Source organism: Sebastes fasciatus, chromosome 3 (assembly GCF_043250625.1).
Source record: "Sebastes fasciatus isolate fSebFas1 chromosome 3, fSebFas1.pri, whole genome shotgun sequence".
Taxonomy (NCBI): Eukaryota; Metazoa; Chordata; class Actinopteri; order Perciformes; family Sebastidae; genus Sebastes; species Sebastes fasciatus.
This window is the reverse complement of record NC_133797.1, coordinates 4,812,066-4,835,482: the sequence shown is the minus strand read 5'-3', so window position 1 is coordinate 4,835,482 and position 23,417 is coordinate 4,812,066. Positions and strand designations below refer to the sequence as shown.

At 41.3% G+C, this 23,417-nt stretch overlaps 1 protein-coding gene and 1 long non-coding RNA gene across 4 annotated transcripts in view; one reads left to right on the top strand and one right to left on the bottom strand.

Annotated features, from left to right (window-relative positions):
- LOC141765156 (uncharacterized) overlaps positions 1 to 9,794 on the bottom strand; it is a 297,228-nt gene extending 287,434 nt beyond the window's left edge. Inside the window, exons 1-4 of one of the 3 annotated variants that reach the window (XR_012593392.1) lie at positions 9,466 to 9,794; positions 9,293 to 9,361; positions 8,982 to 9,260; positions 8,648 to 8,721 (exon numbers count right to left, since the gene is read on the bottom strand). This is a non-coding gene — a long non-coding RNA (uncharacterized LOC141765156). Of the gene's footprint in view, positions 1 to 8,647; positions 8,722 to 8,884; positions 9,261 to 9,292; positions 9,362 to 9,465 lie in introns of those variants that run through there. The other 2 variants (XR_012593391.1, XR_012593390.1) reach the window with 2 other exon arrangements.
- The window catches only part of sorcs1 (sortilin-related VPS10 domain containing receptor 1), a 215,061-nt gene that overhangs the window by 49,493 nt on the left and 142,151 nt on the right, over positions 1 to 23,417 (top strand). The gene's annotated exons all lie outside the window — the stretch shown is intronic.

The following is a 23,417-nucleotide window of genomic DNA, read 5'->3' as shown; positions in this document are numbered from 1 at the left end:
GAAAATGTGTTTCCCTTGAAACGTTACTGAGAATGAAATTTAATTGTATGAGAACGTCATTTTGTAGGAGACAGGGTTGCACAGGAAACAAGATTAATGATGAATTAGGGATCCATTCTTCAAATGTCACACCGCAGTCTGAAGCTGCAGATGGTCTTAGATCATCCCTGTCTTTGAGGAGTCTTTGTGGAGCGCTGGGGGAAGAAGTTGAAGAACACAGATGTCACAGCTTCAGTGTTTACCTGTACCTCTGGATTTGTTGCAAAGCTGACTAAAAAGACCTCTGTTGTATTTTCAGCTACTTTAATTTATTTAGAAGTCAATTTCATTGTCTGATTTAAGTGCCTGTTCCATTTGTTTCAGCTAATAAAGCCAGCAGGTTCGTAGGGATAAAAAATGTTCATTACCTTTCAAAGTTCACTGGGTTTTTATCTGTCCTGTTAAGAGGGTTTTAAGTGCCTTGTTAAGTTGCCCATTTATTCAGGTCATATTGATCTCACATGGCCGCTGGAGGGCTGGCCAAATACCATATTTTTGAAAACTTCCTCTTGACTGTAAAATGCTTACATACTAATTATTTTTGAAATGTTGGACTTTCTACAGCCGCTTCTAACCATTAGTGATCAATATTGTTTGATATTTCTCTGCACGCGGTCATTATTTTTGTCACCGCTGCAATTACTGCATGGTGGGTATTGATGCAAAGCTTTTGCTTGTCTCCAGGGTTTTCACACTCTGTTAGTTAAACTTGTGACAGAAGATTTACCCCTGATCTTTCGCTAATTGTACAAGTTTTCATCATCTGCTCGCCCTCTTACCTCTATTCTTGCTCCCTCCTTTGTGGATCTTTTCGGTCTGTAGTTTGCTCAGTGTTTGATCTCACAATTCAGTGATTTTTTAATCTGTCATTCAGACATCCCTTCACCTGTTCAGTGATGTCCACTTGCTATTTTCTGACACCAGCAGTGGTATAACAATCCAGTTACTGATGTTTCCAATGTGAGCCCCGTGTGTGAGACAAGACTTTTTCTGTATCACTTATGACAAGCCAGAATAGATCAATGACAAAAACAGTCAAGATTCGCAAATAGTTTCTCCCCTTCTCCATCACAAGGAAGTTTCCGACAGCATTACAACCGCTGTAACTTTCTCCATCTCTCCCTTCATTCTCGCAGATGAAAGTTTCTCTCTTCCTCTTCTCCCTGTTCGCTTGCCACATCTTTTGCCTGCCATAAATATAGACACAGCTTTGGTATTTTTTTTTAATGCTATTTACATTCAGCCCCATCTATCCATTTCCTTGCCTGTCGGGCAGCGTAGTCAATTATATGTATCTATGTCTGCAAGAAACGCTCCATGCCCCCTTCACATCTGGTGATGTATAGATGGTGGAACAATATAAACTTGAGCCCCTTAAAGGAGCAGTGTGTAGGATCTGGCGGCATCTAGCGGTGAGGTTGCAGATTGCAACCAACTGAAGCCTCTCCTGTATGCCTAGCGTGTAGCAGAACTTCGGTGGCAAACACGAAAATGCAAATGGCCCCTCTCTAGAGCCAGTTGTAGGTCATTTGTAGCAGAAATAGTGCGTAAAGTGTGTGTGTACGCGGGAAGTGAGTGGTGAAGCAAGAGAGAGAGAGCAGTGGCGACGGAAGTGAGTAATGTTCTCGACTCCAGCCCAATTAGTTTTATCTACTCTACTATTTAATTTTTCTTTTTATTAATTAATTAATTCATTCATTTTTATTAACTTTTAAATGTATGTTTTTATTTTTGCATTTATTTTATAATTTTTGTAAATGTATTTATTCAAAACTAAATTTATGTATTTATTCATTTCTGCACGATTTCCCCTTTGCATTCCTCCCCCATTTATTTCCCCAAACTTATTTATTTCTGTATTCTTTTCTTTATGCATTTCTACTTCATTATGCAAATAAGGGGGCTTTCATTCAACTTGTGTCATGAGGTCAACTTCGCCTGTTGGTTGATCGACATCAGAGTGCATAGATTGACTATATGCTAGCTAGCCAGCTAGCTAACTGTCACAACCTGGCTCTCAAGGCCATGACAAATAGGGAGACACCGTGTTAATGATTAAATCAATTAATTTATTTTACAAAAAAATCTAGTAAATTATGCAGAACAAAAAGATCATAAGGTATGGAGTGTGAAGAGAACAGGCTCGAGTACTGAAGACTGAAGTTGATAAGCAGACCACTATCTGCTAGTTAACTAACTAGCATGTGTAGTCAAGCTATGCACTCCGATGTCAAAAAACTAATAGGCGAAAAATTGGCCCCATGACACATGCTGAATGACAGACTTCTAATTTGCGTAACGAAGCAGAAATGCATAAAGGAATGTATAAAGTAATGTATAAAGAATATATAAATTAATAAATAAGTTTGGGGAAAATTAATTGGGGGTGTAAAGGGAAAATCATGCATAAATACATACATTTAGTTAATAATGAATAAATGCATTTAAAAATAAATAAGAATGACTACAAAAATACATTTTAAAGTTAATAAAAAAATGAATAATAAAGGGGAAAATTTAACAGGAGAGTAGATAGATGGGAATTTATACAAAGAGAAATAAATAAAGAAGCCAATTAAAATAGTTATCAATTAATAAAGGCCTACATTTATTTTTAATTTTATTTTTTGTAAATTTAATTACATATTTATCTTGTCATTTATTTATTTAATTATTATGGACAAGATGACAGCACCTTCGTAATGTCAATATTCTCACACATATACAGTGTGTGGACGTTGTTTTACCTTCCCTACCGTGCACATTGGTGCTCCGGCCGGCAGCCAAGGCTCATGCCCGATTCACCTTCCTTCCTTCAGGGAGAGACCTCTGTCCTTTTAACCAGTGAGAAGAACAATGACCTGTCCAAAGTGATTGATCTCCCTGAAGTGGCAGCTGGATGACATATTTCCATTTCTTCCTCGTCCTCCAGCTGAATGTGCAGGGAGACTTGTGAAGGTCAGGCTGGCAGGCATCATTCACAAGTGACTGCCGGGAGTGTTCTTCACACACATCAGTAACATTTTTACCTTTTATTGACACACAGACAAGTGTGTATCCATGTGTAGCATTAGGTTGACTCAAAATAAGATTACCTCATCCCTGCAGTCATGGTATACCTTTTTATACCTTTGGTGTGTGTCCAGGGAGTTGGTGTTGAGGCCCGGTCACACACCAGCATTTAAAATGGTAAATGAACCACGGTGAGTGAATTCACTCAATAGCATTAATAGCAAGCCTTCTTGAAAATACTGACCAGCAGGTGAGTGCAACATGGAGGGAGCTCTCTGTGATGTACCATTAACTTTTATTTAACTTCCTATATAAACTGTTCCACATAACAGGAATGGCTTGGAGACAGTTAGAGACCGGACAGTCTTTTGAATAAACTATGTGACCTTATTGACCTGAGCTAGTGAGCTTGCTAACCATATCAGCTTGCTAACAGGAAGCAAGCTCTTTATAAAGAAAAATAAACTAGCCATTGGGAGTAACTAGCGCTAGCGTATTCCCGGCTGGCTAGTGTGTTACCAGTCAGCTCACCAGCTATGACTAATTCGCCAACTTGTACCAGTGGCCAACCTCCGGGTCTGAAAAGTGAAGCCAATGTGGAAGTGTCTTAAACTTGCATTCTTTCTAACAGCCAGCAGGGGGCGACTCCTCTGGTTGCAAAACAAAGTCTGATTGTATAGAAGTCTATGAGAAAATGAGCCTACTTCTCACTTGATTTATTACCTCAGTAAATATTGTAAACATGAGTTTATGATCTCAATCACTAGTTTCAAGTCTTCTTCAATACAGCATGATGTTCATTTAGTAAAATTTGGTTCCATTAGAGTAAAATAGACCATAAAGCAGGGGATGCTTTAGGGCGTGGCTACCTCGTGATTGACATGTCGCTACCGCGGCGACGTCCGGTCTTGGCGTTGTCCGGGTTTTCGTCTTAGAACTTTAACCCTTTAACAGTGTGTTTTCAGTTTATGAAAGTTAATTGTAACATTTTGGTCACCTAAAAATGTCTTATTTAGCATTTGGTTGTACTTAGCTCAACTCTCTCATGTCACTTCTGGTTCCTCAAGGCTGTAGAATATATTACTCTTGGTTCTATTGGTATTTTATATTTTCAACATGCTGTATGTTTGTCTGAAATGTACTATATCTGGCAGTTGGTGCATCTCATCCAGTTTGGCAAATATATTTATATATATTAGGGCTGTCAAAGTTAATAATAACACGTTAACGCACATTAGTTTTTACCGCCACTAATTTCTTTAACGCATTAACGCAATCGATCTTTCGGATGACAGTATTAAAGTGAAAATACTGTCATATGAAACTAGAAAACCAAAGGAATCCATTGGTACCAACCATGTCATAGTGGCTTGTCAGGAAGGAGGCAAAATAACACTCCAAACTTGCGGCTGAATTTTTGTGAGGAGTCATGGCCAAGGGGTCAAACGGGTCCCTTGACCTCTGACCTCCAGATATGTGAATGTAAATGGGTTCTATGGGTACCCACGAGTCTCCTCTTTACAGACATACCCACTTTATGATAATCACATGCAGTTTGGTGGCAAGTCATAGTCAAGTCAGCACACTGACACACTGACAGCTGTTGTTGCCTGTTGGAATGCAGTTTGCCATGTTATGATTTGAGCATATTTTATTTGAGGGTTTCTGGACAATATTTGTCATTGTTTTGTTACTGTATATACTGTATATATATACTGGAAAAACAAAGTTTGGAAACTTGTGTTTGGTTGATTATTTCTCTGTTGTTACAATGCTAATTGTCATTGTATTTTACATCGTTGGAAAGCCTGTTTATTTACCTTCGCAATGATGTCCAACTTGTAAGGATCATGCATTTGTGGGATGAGCAGCACAGCTGATTATGTGGGTAGCGCCCAAGAAAAATTTGCCAAAATGCTCTGCCAATGGTTAAACACTGTATTCCCATAAGGCTACCAGGAAGCCTGCAATGACTGCCCTTCACCGTCAGGCCCATTTGCGCTGGTGTCGGCAACACAGACAATGGAACCTGAACATGTGAGGGAATGTCATGTTCAGTGATGAGTCCACGTTCTGTCTGCGAAAGTTGGATGGCAGTGTCAAAGTATGGAGACGACGCTGATTGTTGCACCGATGGACTAACAGCTTTTGGTGGGGGCAGTGTCATGGTGTCGGGGGGGCGGCATCTTCCTCACTGGCAAAACAAGGCATGTCATCATTGAAGGCCATCTCAATGCAGTGAGATATCGGGATGAGATTCTGCAGCCAGTGGTGATCCCATATCTCCACAATCTGGGACCTAACTTCATCCTCCAAGAAACAACGCTCACCCCCACAGAGCCAGGGTTATCACAGACTACCTCCACAATGTGGGAGTAGAGAGAATGGAACGGCCTGCCAAGAGTCCAGACCTCAACCCAATTCAACACTTGTGGGATCAGCTTGGGCGTGCTGTACGTGTTAGAGTGACCAACACAACCACGCTGGCTGACCTGCAATGAATTCTGGTTGAGGAATGGAACGCCATCCCACAGCAACGTGTGACCAGGTTGGTGACCAGCATGAGGAGGAGGTGCCAGGCTGTAGTGGCTGTGTATGGATCTTCCACCGCTACTGAGGTTCCTGACGGAGTATTAAATGAATAAAGTGTAAAATAGCCAATATGTCTTGTTTGTTCCTTGTTACTGAAAGAGAGTTCAATCATCCAATCCACCAAACAACTCAAAACAAGAGTCAACACCAACAGGAGAATACACTGTTTACCATTGAAAGAGCATTTTGGCAAATTTTTCTTGGGCGCTACCCACATAATCAGCTGTGCTGCTCATCCCACAAATGCATGATCCTTATAAGTTGGACATCATTGCAAAGGTAAATAAACAGGCTTTCCAACGATGTAAAATACAATGACCATTAGCATTGTAACAACAAAGAAATAATCCACCAAACACAAGTTTCCGAACTTTGTTTTTCCAGTTTATATTTGCATAAAGAAAGCATATTTGCCCATTCCCATGTTGATACGAATATTAAATACTTCACAAATCTCCCTTTAAGTTACATTTTGAAAAGATAAAAAATGGTGTGATTCATTTGCGATTAATTGCGAATTAATCATGAAGAATCATGTGATTAATCCCGATTAAATATTTTAATGAATTGACAGCCCTATATATATATATATATATATATATATACGGGGGGGAGAAAAAATCAATTCACCTATGTATTGCAATTTCTTTCTTTTTTTACGATTTAAAAATCAATTTTTTAATGCCAGAATCGATATAAGTGCTTCATTTGAGTCTATGCGGCGGTAAAAGGAAGTTACCGCCTTTATTTTTGTAGTCCGAGTAACGTGAGACGTCTGTTTCAACAACCAAAACAGAGCCGCAGTGAGCCATAATCATGGATGTATTACTAGAACAAGAAAGCGGAAAACAGCGGAGGCACCCTCACATTCTAACTCCAGAGTGGTAAACACTGCACATCCAGTAAAGTATGGAAACACTTTGGGTTTCACACATTACCAGGAAAAGCAGAGCTATAGACATCATGGCTAAAGCTGTATGCTAACTCTGTCATGGAGAGAGAGAGAGAGAGATTTGACTTGAGACACTGCGCCGATGAGGACAAGCAATTAGAGACAACAAGCATTCACGTGACTTATACTGTGCTGTAACACACACATGCAGTAGTCTTGTGTTTAGTCGTTACATATGACGTCAACGCGTGGAATGACATGAAGTGATTATGAAGTAATTACACATGGAGTGCATACTGTAAATGAAGACATAGTGATCATTGTCTTTCCTCTCAGAGTAATACAGAGCACACATTTGAAAAAGCACTCCTCATTCACTAATTGAGACTTCCTTATTAAATGATGTCCATGTCAAAATACATGAAAAACAGAAAGTATATGCTCTAGGGCTTCCCTTGCTATGCTGCGTATTTGTGCCAACATTTGGTTTATTCTCTATGTAAAATTCTGTGATCATAAATTGTTTATCGTATACATAACAAGTGTTGAAATGAAAGCCTTTCTCTCTCCAGGTAAATCATTTAGCACATAAACAATTCAGAAAATGCCAGGCTTTGGAATAAAAAAAAGAAAAAGAAAACAACAACAAAAAAATAACTTTTGATTTTCTTTTGCCAAAAATGTTCTCATCTGCTGCCTCCAGACCTATGAACCTCTTTTAGAGGAAACTGGCATTGATGCATGATCCTTCCTTGGTGGAAATGATTGATACCACACATTGGAAAGACTAAATTGCCACAATTTGTTTAGATCCTTGGCAGAGAATATTTCGCATTAATGAAACATTATCAATCATTAGCATGAATCTCTGTGTGTGTGTGAGAGCCTGTATGCAAATTAGCCTCCCATTTTAGCCAGAGATGTGCTTCTCATAAAAACGCAAACACATACGTCTTGTCATCCGCAAACCCGCCCAAGTCTGCGAATTTGAATAAGCGAAATAAAACACGTTGGTGTGCTTGAGGCTCAGTGCTTATCATGTGTCTGGGGGAAGAGCTGACAGCATGATTGGAAAAAAACAACAAAAAAACACTACCACTTTTTCCCCTGGGAGTACAGTTTGTCATCATTTACTGTAATTTTCGCAGTACTCATCCACAATGATTACACCACCGAGCGATGAGGCTTCTGCGTGAATATGACGATATGATGTAAAAGATCAACAGATAAGTGACATTATCTTTATTGTTTTTACTTATGCAATAGTTCCCATGCATTCAAACTCTCTCCTTCTGCCCCCTTAAAGCTGCAGTGGATAAAGAAATGGAGCACATATGATTCAAAAAAAGTTATTTTTATAAAATGGTCACCATATCTAACGGCATCTGCAGGATTTCACAGACCGGAGGAAAACAAGCAGTCAGAGCTGATCTGGAGTCTGCCGTCCAGCTGCCGTCTATAAGAGCCGGCTGTCAGTGACACGCAAACTCCAACCAAACGGTCAAACTAGGCCACGCTGATCAAATATAAATCAATATTCTGTTTTCAAAAACATCTTGTAGTGTACTGTTTAGCTGTAAAATGAGAAATTTGCGACCCAGCAGCCATGTTGAAATCTGGTAAAGAAATACCAAGCACCGCCCACCAGCCGGAGCACAGCCAATAGGAACGCTCTTTATCTCTGAAATGACCTGTGATTGGCCAAAGTCTCCCGTCACAGGCTAGATTTTTTTAAAGCCTGAAAACAGAGCTATTAGGAGGTGCAGAAGTCTAGTTTTCTCTCAGAACACTTGAATTACAATATGCTGAAAGGTTATTATGGAATTTTTTTTGCCCAATGATGCCAAAAACTTGTTGCCTACTGGAGCTTTAAAGGTCACCTATTATGCAAAATGCACTTTTCCATGTCTTTTAAACATCAATATCTGTCCCCAGTGTGTCTACAAGTCACCATAGTATCATAAAAGACCATCCTCTCTCTTTTTCTCCTGCTCCGTTTGTCCGGAAATGGGTGTCGAAACAACGCTGCGCAGCTTTTCTTTTCTTCTGACGTCGTTAGAGAATTAGCCATATAAGGGTTTCCTGGTCGAACCAGAGCAGAACCTTCAGTAGCTGACCCCGCCCCACAGCGTGTCACTGTCTCTCCTCCTCAACCGAACTTGAGCAAAGTAGCTCCTACTGTTAGTCTGCAAGAACCAGCAGAACAGGCTTCATGTACTCCCATCATCTAAATATAACATGTTCTTTCACAAAGGCTTTATGTAATTACACTGTTTAAACAGATGATATTTATATATTATATATATTTGATGTCATGCATGTAGCAGAGTACAGGTAGTAAATAGTGACTTGTAAGCAACACAACACATTTCTGTTTCACAGTCAAACTTTATTTGAGTAGACAGATGACAATATTAATTATTCACAGCATTTGTAATCATCCCACCTGTTAGTTAGTTATGTTAACATGGTACAGGAGAAAGTCTTCAGCTCTGGTAAACTACAGTAAGCTAAGCTCCGGTGGTCTGTAGTCATGGTAACACAGAGACAGCTACTACTGTAAATAATATACCATTACTCTGATCTTCCATACATTTATCTTTTAGCAGAAATAATGAACTGACTACTGTTTCACATCTTCTATTTTCTACCCTGATGGTCGCTGTGTTTACACACCGTCTCATAGCGGTAGCATGTAGCTACATGCTAACGGGTTAGCTACATGCTAACGGGTTAGCTCTGTATCTCCATGTAAACAGAGCCATCTGCTCTCAGCTGTCTGCTCTCCTCTGGGATGATTCTGTCGGTCATTTCTCACAGATGGATCTGTAAAGACAGACGTAAAACAGAGTGTATGTTTACGGTTTACAGAGTTGATGCATGAGGTAAACACTGAGCTAACCAACAGAGCTATAAATAGTATTATTTACCTGAGAGAAACCGTCAGGAGAACCTGGAATCTGGACCGCAGATGTTCATCATGTGTCGCCGATTTCTGATCAGATTCCTCCGGTAACGTGCGCTGGGTGAAGTTTCTGGTTTATAAACTTTAAAGTGGTTTATAAACTTTATTCTAGCTCCTCTCTCTCCACTCCTCTCTCCAGAGCTTCTCCGGGAGGGAGGGGGAGAGGGTGACGCTGTGTTGTTGAGGACGTTTGATTGACAGAAAACGCTGACCAATCAGAGCAGAGTGGGAGGAGACAGGCTGTGAATCAGGGGTTTTCAGACAGAGGCTGAATTAGGCTCCGAGGCAGGCAGACTCAGGCTGCAGTATGAGAAGAATAAAGGGTTTTTTGAACATTGCAGCATGTAAACATGTTCTAGTGCAACATTAAAATACATCTATGAACCTGGAAATGAGCATAATATGAGACCTACAGAGCTACAGACACAGAAATCAGCACTTTTGGAAATGGGCTGAAACAGAGGTTATAGAGACATGCTGGAATGCATGATCTGATTGTTTTTTTGAAAAAAAAACTTCAGAGACATGGTTTGGAGGTGTCTGAGACCTATAATAACTAGTTTAAATGGAGTATAATATGTGACCTTTAAAGGGGACATATCATGAAAAATCTGGAGTGTCTACCAACCCACAATCTGTGAAATACGACAACCCAGTCAGTTTTTTGTGGGCTGTCTAAATCAGAAAACATGTGATTCAACAAGCCAATCACATGTGGCTCCCCTTCCTATGTCACATGCAGGCTCATTTGAATATACCGTCCACAGCCTGAGAGCTACGTTTTACAAAGGTGCACTCTATTTTTCTCACAAGCAAATCAGAGCAGACTGGGCTTTTTCAGAAAGGGGTCTTAAAGAGACAGGTGCTAAAACAGAGCGTTTCAGACAGAGGGTGAATAGATAGATAGATAGATGAATAGATAGATGTACTTTATTGTTCCCAAATTGGGAAATTATTGGGTTATTGGGTTATCCAGGCAATGCACGTCATGTCAACACTAGGGAAATATATCCAAGAATATTGAAGTACACTATAAATATACCTGACTACTAGCATAAACAAATCTAAATTATGAACATAGAATAATCCACTCTATACATTAGCAAAGTATGCAAATTACAATGTTTTGTACTTTAATAAAAAAATCATAATTAAGGTAGTAAATGTGCTAATGTAGATGTGCGAAACTCAACATGTGCAAAAATATTACAGAACTAAAAGAGAATGGAGTGTAGTTGAGACAGAAACTATTAAAACTAAACTAAACAAAAACGAATAAAGTTGAATACAGGTATACAGTGCCTTCAGAAAGTATTCAGACCCCTTCACTTTTTTCACATTTTGTTATGTTGCAGCCTTATGCTAAAATCGATAAAATTACTTTTTTTCCTCATCAACACTCAATACACCACAATGACAAAGCAGAAACAGAATTTTAGAAATTTTTGCTAATTTATAAAAAAAGAAAAACTGAAATATCACATTGACATAAGTATTCAGACCCTTTGCTATGACCCTTGAAATTTAGCTCAGGTGCCTCCCATTTCCCTCGATCATCTTTGAGATGTTTCTCCACCTTGACTGGAGTCCACCGGTGGTAAATTCAATTGATTGGACACGATTTGGAATGGAACGGTCCTGTCCATATAAGGTCTCACAGCTGATAATGCATATCAGAGCAAAAACCAAACCATGAAGTGGAAGGAAATGCCCGAAGAGCTCAGAGACAGGATTGTGTCGAGGCACAGATCTGGGGAAGGCTACACAAAATTCTGCAGCATTGAAGGTCCCCAAGAGCACAGTGGCCTCCATAATTCTTAAAAGGAAGAAGTTTGGAACAACCAGGACTCTCACTATAGCTGGCCGCCCGGCCAAACTGAGCAGTGGGGGGAGAAGGGCCTAGGTAAGAGAGGTGACCAAGAACCCAATGGTCACTCTGGCTGAGCTCCAGAGATCCTGTGTGGAGATGGGAGAAACTTCCAGTAGGACAACCTTCACTGCAACACTTCACCCATCTGGGCTTTATGGCAGAGTGGCCAGACGGATATGAAAGCCTGCTTGGAGTTTGCAAAAAGGCACCTAAAGGACACTCAGGCTGTGAGAAACAAGATTCTCTTGGCCTCAATTCTAAGCGTTATGTCTGAAGGAATCCAGGCACTGCTCATCACCTGCCCAATACCACCCCAACGGTGAAGCATGGTGGTGGCAGCATCATGCTTTGGGGGTGTTTTTCAGCGGCATGGACTGGGTGACTGGTCAGGGTTGAGGGAAAGATGAACGGAGCAAAGTACAGAGATATTCTTAATGAAAAGCTGGTCCAGAGCGCTCAGGACCTCAGACTGGGCTGAAGGTTCACCTTCCAACAGGACAATGACCCTAAGCACACAGCCAAGACAACTCGGGAGTGGCTTAGGGCCAACTCTGTGAATGTCCTTGAGTGGCCCAGCCAGAGCCCTGACTTCAACCCAATCGAACATCTCTGGAGAGACCTGAAGATGAGTCTCCACCGACGATTCCCATCCAACCTGACAGAGCTTAAGAGGATCTGCAGAGAAGAATGGCAGAAACTCCCCAAATCCAGGTGTGCAAAGCTTGTCACGTCATACCCAAGAAGACTCGATGCTCTAATCGCTGCCAAAGTTGCTTCAACTCAATACTGAGTAAAGGGTCTGAATACTTAAGAAAATTTGATATCAGTTTTTCCTTTTTAATAAATTTGCAAACATTTCTAAAATTCTGTTTCAACATTGTCATTGTGGTGTATTGCATGTAGATTGATGAGGGAAAAAAGTAATTTTATTGATTTTATCATAAGGCTGCAACATAACAAAATGTGAAAAAAGTGAAGGGGTCTGAATACTTTCTGAAGGCACTGTATTCAGACAGACAGTATGAGACAAATAATGTGTTTGTTTTTGAACATTAAAGCATGTAAACATGTTCTAGTAGTAACCCAAATATATATGTATGAACCTGGGAATGAGCATGTACAGTAGGTCCCCTTTAAAAACAGATAACAGTCTAAAAGCATCATAAATGAACCCAAGGCAACATACAGTATCAAAAACAAAAAGTAAAAAAAAAATTGGAAAAACACAGCATCCTTTGTCTTTCACCCCGCCAAAGCCATTTTTTGTTTTTTGTTCTCTTCTGATAAATATAGAGAACCAGGAAACTTACGAACATATTTAGTTGCTCTGTAAGGATGAGAAGGAAAAGGAGAAATGGGAAACCATGAAGAGGATGAGAATGAAGAACAAGGCATCGCTGGTCCCGTTCTGTGCCAAGCCTTTTTTTTTTCTTCATTCCCAGGGAACACAGACATCATTTTGTTTCTCCTACCTGTGATATTTGGCTCTGTTTGCTCTGATTTGAGCAGTTGTAATTATTACAACACCCACAGAGTTTTGGGGGGGCACAAGGGGAAACTGAGATTTACTCTCTCTCCTCTAAAATCTTTTTCTGGGCCAACCGATCTGACTGAAACATGAATGGCAGATGTGAGGAAAAAAAATAATACCCACTTGATTTTAAATACTGTATATGACATATTCTCCCAGATGGTGTGCCTTGTCACAAAAATGTAAGACATGGAAAAGTAGAAGAAAAAAAAAATGTTCAGCTGCATGAAACACCTGCAAAGATCCGTACGAAATGTGTTTTTAATGATAATCTGCAGACTTCTCGAACTAAACGGTGATGTCTACATTCAATATCCAACTCGCTGTCTTCCCAGAGATCCGCATTCTCCTCCCATCACGCTTGAGCCAACGAGGAGAACGCCGCTGTCTGCGACTTGGCAGTCTCGCTGGTCCTGACGCTTCTCACATGCAAATTAAATAGACAGTATGACATTTAAGTAAGTGCCGTGCCTTCGCCTCGACTTTACTCTCCCAAGTCTCTCACTTGCCATCTTATCTTGGAAACTGATGCAAGCAGTGCTCACCATGAGGGCTTTGACAGTGGATCCCTCAGAGGAACACTATGTGTCGTTCACTTAAGCGGACACTCTGGAGTGGCGAAATAGCCCGCGGTCTGGCCCAGTGTGGAAGAGAGGTCGTCATGTCTGTTCCAAGTATTTGTAAAGGCGCTTCTTGTGGCAAATCACAAGGACTCATGCTGTCCTATTGAGTTCTTGGGGGCTTTTAGAAGGATCCTGCTGAGCTGAAAGCCATCTACAATGTGTGGTGAGGTCACAGGGGGATGGAACGAAATTGGGGAGAACGGACGGAATGTATTGTTCTGCGTCAAATGAGTGGCTTGTTAACTTTTTGGATCGTTGGCTGTATCCGAAACCGCATTCTACACTAGTAGTACGTACTGATTTGGCCAAAATGTAGCATGTAATATGCGAACAAGAGCAAAATCTCCAGTATGCCTAAAGTACTCGGATGTCTTTGGAAAAAAAATCTCCAGTATGCATCGGACCAGTCTACCTCGCCTACTTTATCCCACAATGCAAAGCGCTGGAACGGCACAGGCTACGATTACAACAGCAACAGCAGCCAAAAACAGCTTGTTTTTTTACATTTTTCGTACCTATTTCATCACTTGTAAACATTTTTGAGGCGAGAAATCAACTGTGTAGCGTTTGAGTATTGACAGTTTTACGATATTAGATGGCGAATTGAACATTTGCTCCAACGTTGTCGGAGTTTAGAAACTCCACAACCTGCCGTGACAGATAGCTAGCGCCTGCCGCGGTCGCTGCCTCGCGGTCACGCTCACAGACCGCTATGAGCTGGCTGGAGCTCTCTCTAGCTTTTATTTCCTTGTAGACGGATAGTTTGTTTAAATGTCACAACACAAATGAGAGATTCCTGCTGAGACAACATGACCCTTTTTAACATTACTCTAATATCTGGAGGGAGATCAGTCCACTGTTTAGTTTCTGTAACTGAACAAGCAGTTTGAGTACATTTTGTCGAGCACTGTTTTCTATTTCCTGTCTGATGATCCTGTTTGTCTCACTTCACTATGAGCTGTTAGAATAAATAGTAGTGCTTTAAGAGCTGGTTTAAAGGCTAAAGCCTGGCCTAGCATACTGCAAAATACATCGCTTTAACTGTTTCATACTGCATACTACTAAGGAATGCAGTATGTACTGTATACTGCATACTTTATTCGTCAGTAGTCTGTAGTAGGTGGTTTCGAATACAGTCTATGTTTCGCTTGAGCTCTTTCAAGACAGTAAAGGAGGGATTAGAAATTCCCTTTTCAGTCCGTGCATCATTTCTTTAGGCACCCTTCTTCCATATTTTATAGAATTAGAGCGCTGCTCTTTTTTTCGAGGCAATTTCAGCAGCAGCATATGAAAAATGTACAGGCCAGCTGTGTAATACTGCCTCGTGTTGTGTCGAATATGGAGCTACCCGCAGTCCTATCAGCCCCAGAGAGGCCTCTCTCATTGGAGCGCTACTGACAGCTTCCAACATACCAGGGCCTCCATCCACTTCAAGGTATTTAAGATAAGGCCCGGGTGGAGACGGAGAGAGAGGGGGGGAGGGTAGGGGACGGAACACTTTCTTTTGTTATCAACCAATGCCCGGGGCTGTTTCGGGATTTCCCACGAGGCCCGGAGTGCAAACAGACCTTATGGGAAACTGGGTGAATGAACCACCTGCACAACCAGTTGTGCTCGGTGTCACGGGACTTTTAAACAAAAACCTGTCTCGACATTTGCTAGCCAATCAGCTCTTATAAGAGAGCGTGATTCAATCAAGACATGCAGAGCGTCCTCCGCCTTTTACAGCTCAGTGGTGTTACATTCAGAATGCAAGATTTTCCATTTGCGCTTCTCTCCCCTTTTAGACCTCATCATTGCTTTACAATCAAATCATCCCAACAAACTTAATCCCTAGTTACGTTCAAGTTTATGTACTGATGAATTGAATTGCGCCACATTGTTTCCAAATTGGATCAGAGATTTCAGTCTTTCGCTGTGTTCCCATAAGTCCTTGGCATATTGGAAAAGAGCCTTAAGACGCAGGCTACGGTTAGCACCTTGTCAGCAGTAAAGGATTCCTTCTAATCTATTTGATCACATTAAAATGCTCCATAGCATGCGGTCGTGCTACAGCTGGCTCTCTGCAGCTGCCAGTCTTCCAAAATGTATTTACTGCGTATGTATGCCTGATTTATGGTGAAGGTGCAAATCCCGCTGGAATAGAAAGAAGACATAGGATGATTAGAGGGTGTTAAAACATACAGACAGAAGGACATTGAGAAGTAAAGTTGGGGAATACTTGCCAACCCTCCTGATTTTCATGGGAGACTCACGTTTTTCATCCACCTCTCCCGGTTTCCTCCCGGGGTAACAATTCTCCCATATTTCTCCTGATTTATTGCAATATTTCAAACCTTTTGTTTTCTCCTTTTCATTATCTCAACATGTTTCTGGAACTGTACAGAGTGTATAAGCCCTACTGTTTCCACCCGGATGGCGACAGAGCTACACCTATGTCTTTTCCCCAGCGGAGGAGAGCTGCTCGCGACAACGCGGCGCGGTTTGAGCTGTGCTCGCCGCACATCACAGCATCACAGCATAGCCCGCGTGGCGTGGCACTGGCCAATGGAAATAAGAGCGCAGTGGTGCTGTTGTCGCATTTTGTCTGAAAGGACCTTCATTGAGTGAGAGACAGAGAGAGAAATGGAGAGTACTAAGAGAAAACAAGACTCCAGCAGGGGCAAAAATGAATGAATGAACACTGATGAATATTAGTCTAGTTTATACCAGAGATTCACAAGTTTACGCCAGAGGGGCGAATTATTCAGTTCTCTTTCCTGAGAATTAAAAGTAGGCCTATTTAACAAAAAGATGCTGTTGCAATGTACTTATTGTTTTTTTTTATTTTCATACTTTAAAAGTCACCAGAATGAAGGAAACAAAGAAAGAAGAAAACCCCAGACTCCCCTGCTTTGGTTATAAAATACTCCCTATTTTTGAGAACTCAAGGTTGGCAAGTATGAGTGTGGTGGGACCATAGGGCAGACTCAGGGACAACAGGGGGCAGGACAGCAGGGTCCACCCCGGAGGTATAATCATTAATGGATTTTATTATTATTGTTGAGAGTTTTGTTGGCATCATTTTGTAGGAGTTGTCGCCGTGGGCCACCCCCAGACCCATCGGAGGGGATCGGTGCACTGCTAAACTTTCCATCTGGGATTGCCCCCAGACATTGTATTGCACCAATAAAAAAAAATAAGAAATAAAAAAGAAGAAGCTTACAATGGTGACAGATCTGTTATTTCTTCCACCTGGGAGGTAGACTGAACAAAGATGTTCAAACAAGGTAGTTCTACTGCCTCAGATCTGCAACAAAAACTACCCACTGCACCAATTTTTCAGACAGACTTGTGCTGTAATCACATAAAGATTGCTCTTTAACCATCAGGTTATATATGATAATAGAATCTTTTGAGTTCCCACACTGCTTCAAAAACAGTCATTTATTCTTCCACTCACTTTGAAAGTTATCAGTCGATTGAATGGGCGTTTTCAGCGGAAAAAAGTCAGGTGATACAGAGCGGCAAACAAACACAGGACTTTCACCCCGGAGACCGCTGTTCGTGTCCCAGGTGAAACCAAAAGTCAGCTTTGACTTAGGACCTTTTCAGACCTGGTATTAACATGCGTCCTGAGTGATCCAAACACAAAGTGGACAGCTTAAGTACGTCTGTTCTTGACTGGCATTACAATGCGTCTCCACATGCGTGTTGAGTGACCACTTGTGATCCGATCTCACTTCCGCGCTCTATATGCAAATAAACATGTAGTAAATACATAGCTAATACAGCAGACCTTGTAACGCAACATTACAGGAATGTCAGTAGTAATATCCTAGATATTCGTGGATTCGGGTACATTTTATCAACATCAAAATAACAAGCTATTGGGCCGGGGACCTCTGCGCCGCTGGAACCGCTGACTTTACCAGGTAACGGCGGTGTATAGAGCTTCGGAGAGCCGGGGAAGGAGAGACAGTGCAAAGCAGCGGAATAAAAACACCAACACGTCTCCAACAGTATGATAATAATGCACTTTGCGTGCCTAGTCTGATAGTCTGTATAAACAATATATATTTCAATAAAGTACAGTTGTACCGACAGAATATAGCAGAGCACAGAAGCCGTTTCCACGCTGAGAGGCAGACAAGCGCTCGTCTGCCTGTCTATTCACATGAGGAGCGCGGTGAGACCCGCGGATCGCAGCGGATCCTAGCTGGACGTCAGTTGAGTAGGCGGTCCTTGATGTGGCCCATTCGCGTACACACTGCTAAAAGAATGTGGTCATATGTGGCCCAGACCACCTCTGAATGTGGTCTGAAAGATCCGATCTCAATGCGTCCTGAGTGCGTTCACACCTGTACATAGAGCTGTCCACTTGTGATGCGATCACTGAGGACGCGTGTTAATATCAGGTCTGAACAGGACCTTATTTCACCATCTGCTGATAACATTTGATATGGGTACACTGAAATATTTAAACATGTCATACAAGCAAAATGGGAACCCACTCTTAAAAACATAGTTCCATATCGCTACTAGTGGTAAAAAAAAATCCACAGGGTACCTTTATATCTAGTTTTACCACTGTGTCATAAACAGTTATTGATTCTTCACATCCTCATCCAAGATTTTGAATTACACCGACAAATTGCTATCACTCTTGAATGCATTGTGTTGCAACCAACTTCATATGACAGAGGCACATATATAAACTGCCCTTTTGTCCATATAGGTGGCAGGAGAGGATATAGGTCCGTGGCTGCCATCAGTCAATCAGCATGATTGTCTATCACTCTATATGTATTTTGATCCAGATCCAAATCTACAATCCAGATTAAAGCTTTTTTAAACATTATTAGAATGTAGAGGACTGTGCAGCCTTGGTTGGAGGTATACGCTATCCCCCGAGTGCTTTCTCATTTTAATAAATGTTGTATATATAGATATGTGGCCCTAGCGCTGCCCTGGTAGAGAGAAGAAAAAAATGAGCATATAGGAAGTATCTTTAAGAGAGAATTCTAATAAAAAAGTCCTTCAGGTAAGTTGCAGAGACAGCAGCTTGGTGCCGGTGTTGAGAGAATGACTTTGGTGTCTGGCAGAAGTCCCCAGTCCCCCAGTGGGACGCAGGAAACAATTTACATAACTAACATCTTGATTTGCTGTAAAGTGAAATTAGGGGGCCTGCGTTATGTTCAATTAACTCCACGGATCTTCTTGTAATTAAAACTCAGCGGTCCCCCACTGTTCAATAACTCTGAGCCAGGAGAGAGAGAGAGAGAAAGAGAGAGAAAGCAGAGAAAAAAAAAAGAGAGAAGATAAACTGCTGCTTCATCATGTTTTCATCAGACATGACCTTGGCAGTCATAATGGCGGGGCTGAAGATATCGCTGGAGAAGAGCCACACTATCCATAAGTTGAAAGTTAATGTGAGGAGCATCAGCTATGGTGGCCCCTTTATAGCGCCCTTGCCAGCTGTTGTATGGAGATCAGTGGCTGCGTTGCCGGCCCCCTAATGAGATGTTTCTCCCTTAAACTGATTACATGGGGGAAGGATTATGTCGGGTTGTATATCGCTGAGCACTTTTGCTTTTAAGTTAACTATTTACAGTGCCGTCACAAGTCCCCCCTTGCTCTTTGTTAATTGCTGTAAACTCCAGCATTTAAGCAGGACTTTATTTCTTATCCCTCTGGAAGACTTAAACACAAAGAACAAGTGAACTTATATTGCTCAATAATCACCTCTTTGATTCCTTGTTTTTTGATTGTTGGTGAGTCACGATGAGGCGGGAGCGGTGCTGCAGTGCAGTCTCAGGTCGATGCGGTGATTCAGTCCAGACAGTTGAAACACTCGTGTCATTATGATATGCTGCTATTCTAAAACTCTACTTTAGCTCCCGTGCCTTTTCTTTTATGCAAGCCATTAATCTTTATTATACGTTTATCTGGAAATTGCAAAATGACAGGAAGGCAGCGTCTCCTTTTGCCTATACAATGCATGTAAAGTGGCTGTTTTATGGGGATCAGTTAGAGAATTTTAACTAAGCCATAATCCCTAAATTGATAACATTGCCTCCAAATGTACTATGATGTTTAATTCATGAGCAATAATATGCAGGTAATAAATAGGATTCTAAGTGGAAAAGGCCCCAAAACTTCTGCAACATCATGCCTTTCTGACTTTAAGATTGTTTCACTTGTTTCTGAAATTGTGTGTTTGTTGTCTTTTTAAAGATAAAAAGAGTGAATTGTATGACATCTGTTAAATATAATGCATTACATTACTTGGAAACAGTTTGTCCAAATCCAAAAATTCTTGCATATCGTGAATTTAAAGCTGCTACTATGAGGAACTTTTATTTTAGGCGTTGATTTTGTGGACAAAGGCGGTAGTGTTTCCGAGCACCAGAGTCCCTTTAGAAAAACTCTCATTTCACGACAGTCTGGCCCATGCAGTCCTGGTTCTGGTTCTCCCGTGCCTCCCTTCCCTCCAGCGGGCCCCAGCAATACGGCCAATATGCCTCAAACAGTGTGGCGGTGCAGCGAGGCAAAGCTCTGCCAGAGGAGGAGCCTCAGCTGCCGGGCACGGAACTTTCCACCTCCGGCCGGAGCTCCGACTGCAGGTCGTAGGCGGCAGCGAAACCAGATCTGGGTCTGTCCACGGTGGGCTGGTCGCTGTCAGAGGCCCTGCTGGAGTCTGAGCTGAAGGAGTTTCTGGTGAACCTGCATGATTTCATCTGGTTTTGTGTGGAATCCGACCCAGTGACACCGACGACAGGCATTAAGAATAACTATGTAGAAATAGCTAATGGTCTTGTTTACTTGTGTAGGTCATATAGAGGCATCAGTATTACATTGAGACTGTTTCATAACCAGTTAAATTATTATTCAATTTTTCTAATTAAAAAAAATATGTAGGATGATCTTGGCTGATTAGCACAGAGCTAAATGGCCGGGCCAGACTTGGCACGTCAGCAGCGCGTGGCTGCTTCCTCGCTGAACTGCTGCGTCTCTCACACGTGCGGCGTCCACACAGGCAGTGTTTCTGCTTCTGCCAGGCTGTTGCTGCCAGCCCTTTCTTTCTACATAGAGTTTACCTTTCATAATGGTCATTTAATTTCATTATAAATGTAATTTATAATTATTTTAAATAGAAAGAGAAGCGTGTGCTCATTTGTAAATAATAATAATAATAATAATCCACAATTAAAACACAGTTTTTGTATTCATTCATGGAGCCCTGCAAGTCACTCTGTCCTGTAAATATTTCAGTATAAAAGCCTTTTGCTAACAAATGAAGGAGTTCTTTCCACAGAAAAAAAACGCTAGAGAGCTTTTATTTTAAAACGGAAACATGACGTGTTTATTTAAAAATAAATCTTTACTTTTTTTATGTCTGTGACATATTCTACAGACATTGAAACTGTAGTAATGTTGCTGATATGATGTCAATATACAGTCAAAAGATCATTTTCACTGTCTGTTGTTGCTGTGAACCGAAAAAAGGTGGTGAGACCTGGAATCTCTGGAAGAGCACTGCTCACGTGGGCGGTCTGGCCCTGCCGAAAAGACCAGCTCGGCCATGTTAATTTTGTGTTCCTCTTGCCCAAGCTATCACCTAACATTCACAGCTTACTATAAAATTGTTTGCATATATTATATTAAAATTCCGTCTCTGGAATGCACTCCCTCTGTGGGATCACAAGAGTACGCATTAAAGCAAACACTCAACTGCCTGGTGTGAGCTGTTTGTGCACGTTGGGAAATAATGAACATAGCTCCGAACTCCTGCTAATTTCACAGAACTGATTGTATGAATGATCTCTGTATATAAATAGGTTTAGGCTGCTAATGTGTAACAACCCCTTAAAATACAAGACAGTATCCTTTAAGGGATTGGAAGCATCAGCTACTGTGATAGCAGCGTCTGTCCACTTCGGTAGAGCCCTGCTGTGAAGCATTGCTCGTGGATATCATAGATTTGCTGACAATAATGGGGGCGGCGGGTGGTGGTGGGGAACAAAAGGCAAGATACCGCCTAATGGCCACACTGAGGCATCCCTCTTTGAAAGAGTTTTTTTTTTTTTTTTAATCAGAAGAAAAGGTTAATCCTCAATCAATGAAAATGTAAAGCAGTAGCTTTCTGTTCTATTTGTGCTGATAGCAGCTTAAAGGATCTCTATTGAGGGGCACCGACCGCATTTGCAAGTGCCTGGCACGACTCCTAGTCATGTCTCGCCCGGCGCACACAGGGGAAAAGGCTTCCTTTTTTTGGACGCCCCTGAAAAAGGGTTGGGGAGGTAATGCTCTACATTTCCCCCCCTAACATCTAGCTTGTGAAGGCTATTAGAGATTGTTTGCCTGATACTGTTAATGGAAACACCCAGCGTGGTTAGAAAAATGTGTTTTGTTCTACATTAGGATCCCGGAGCATGTTTTGCTGTGGCCTTTTTGTCGAGGAGTTAGCGATACACATTAGCATCAAATACATAAAGAATGTCATTTCAAAGGATGCTGCTCTTGTATCCTCTTTTTTCTTTTTTTTCCCCTTTAATTTTTTAAGATCAGGGGTGTGTGCATGTTGTTGTAGCCATATTTTCTTTTGCTGACACCAACAATTCTGCTAAGTCATGAAAATGCACTGCAGCTTGTTATGGTAATATTTCAGCTAGCGTGTCAGACCCTGATAAGGAAAAGTCGGGACATTATTCACCCTTGAATCTTTACGGCTCTCACTAAGCAGCTCTCTTTAAAAAGGTCCATAAGAAAGGCTGCATCAAAGGGAATCAGGTATAATAGGCAACATTAAAGTTGCATTTATGCATGCTGCGATTCTGCATTGATGATAAACAGCAGCTTAAACTTGTATATGTTTGTGAGATGTAACCCTTAAATGTATGTGTCAAATATTATTTAACCCTATTTTTTGCTGCTTTTTATTTCTCAATTCAATTCTCTACCACTTCCCCTGGCTCAGAGGGAGTGGAAGCAGGAACAACATAAAAGTGTCCTAATATATTTTTTAGAACAACTGAACCTTGATTTGCAGATGCTATAAGCAGCCCCCAAACTTACACTGGCAGAGCATCTTATTGATGCTGGATCCGCGGATTCATTTCAGGCTATATTATGTGAATGCTCGTCAATTGGTCCACTATAAATCATATCTACAGTGCCTCCTAGAATCACTCAAAGCTAAAACAGTTTCCCTCCACCTTGACACTGTTGTAATCACATTCGCCACCTGTTTGTGTAGCTGTTGGGACATTTTTCACCACAGAGACACCTAATTAAGAGTCATCTGATGCTAGTTTTTGTGATAACATTATGGAATTGTTGGAAAGGCTTCCAGCGTTTGCATTAGCTGGTGATAGCCTACCGTGTGTGTTTGTTTATCGTTTCCCCATGTCCATGGGAAATAATTCACTTCTGTTAGATAAAATTGCTTGTGTAGCTAGTAGCCTCCACTGGACCCTTTCAAAGCCATGCTGGCAGCATAGCTTTATATGGTACTGTTGATCAGTTGGTCCACCATCTTAGTCCAGACTGAGATATCTCAAGGACTCCATTTTTTGTTCACCACCACCATCATCACATTTATTATTTGTCCAGTACTTTGGTTCACGACCGAATACCTTTCCCTTAGCCTCAGGTGTACTTTTTGTTTTATGCTAATTAGTAAAATGATTAGAGGCTGTGATAATCATGACTTATCACATTCACTACTTTCTCCCCCTTTAATCACATGGCTATCCCCCTCATGACGCACTGACAGTTTGGGAGTCCTGTAGAGAGTTTTCCTCAGAGGAAATTGTTTAGTTTTGAACCCCGAACAATCTCTATCACATCATGTTGCTCGACACAGCCACACATCTCCCTGTAGACTATTATAATTAAAATTGTGGAGCTCA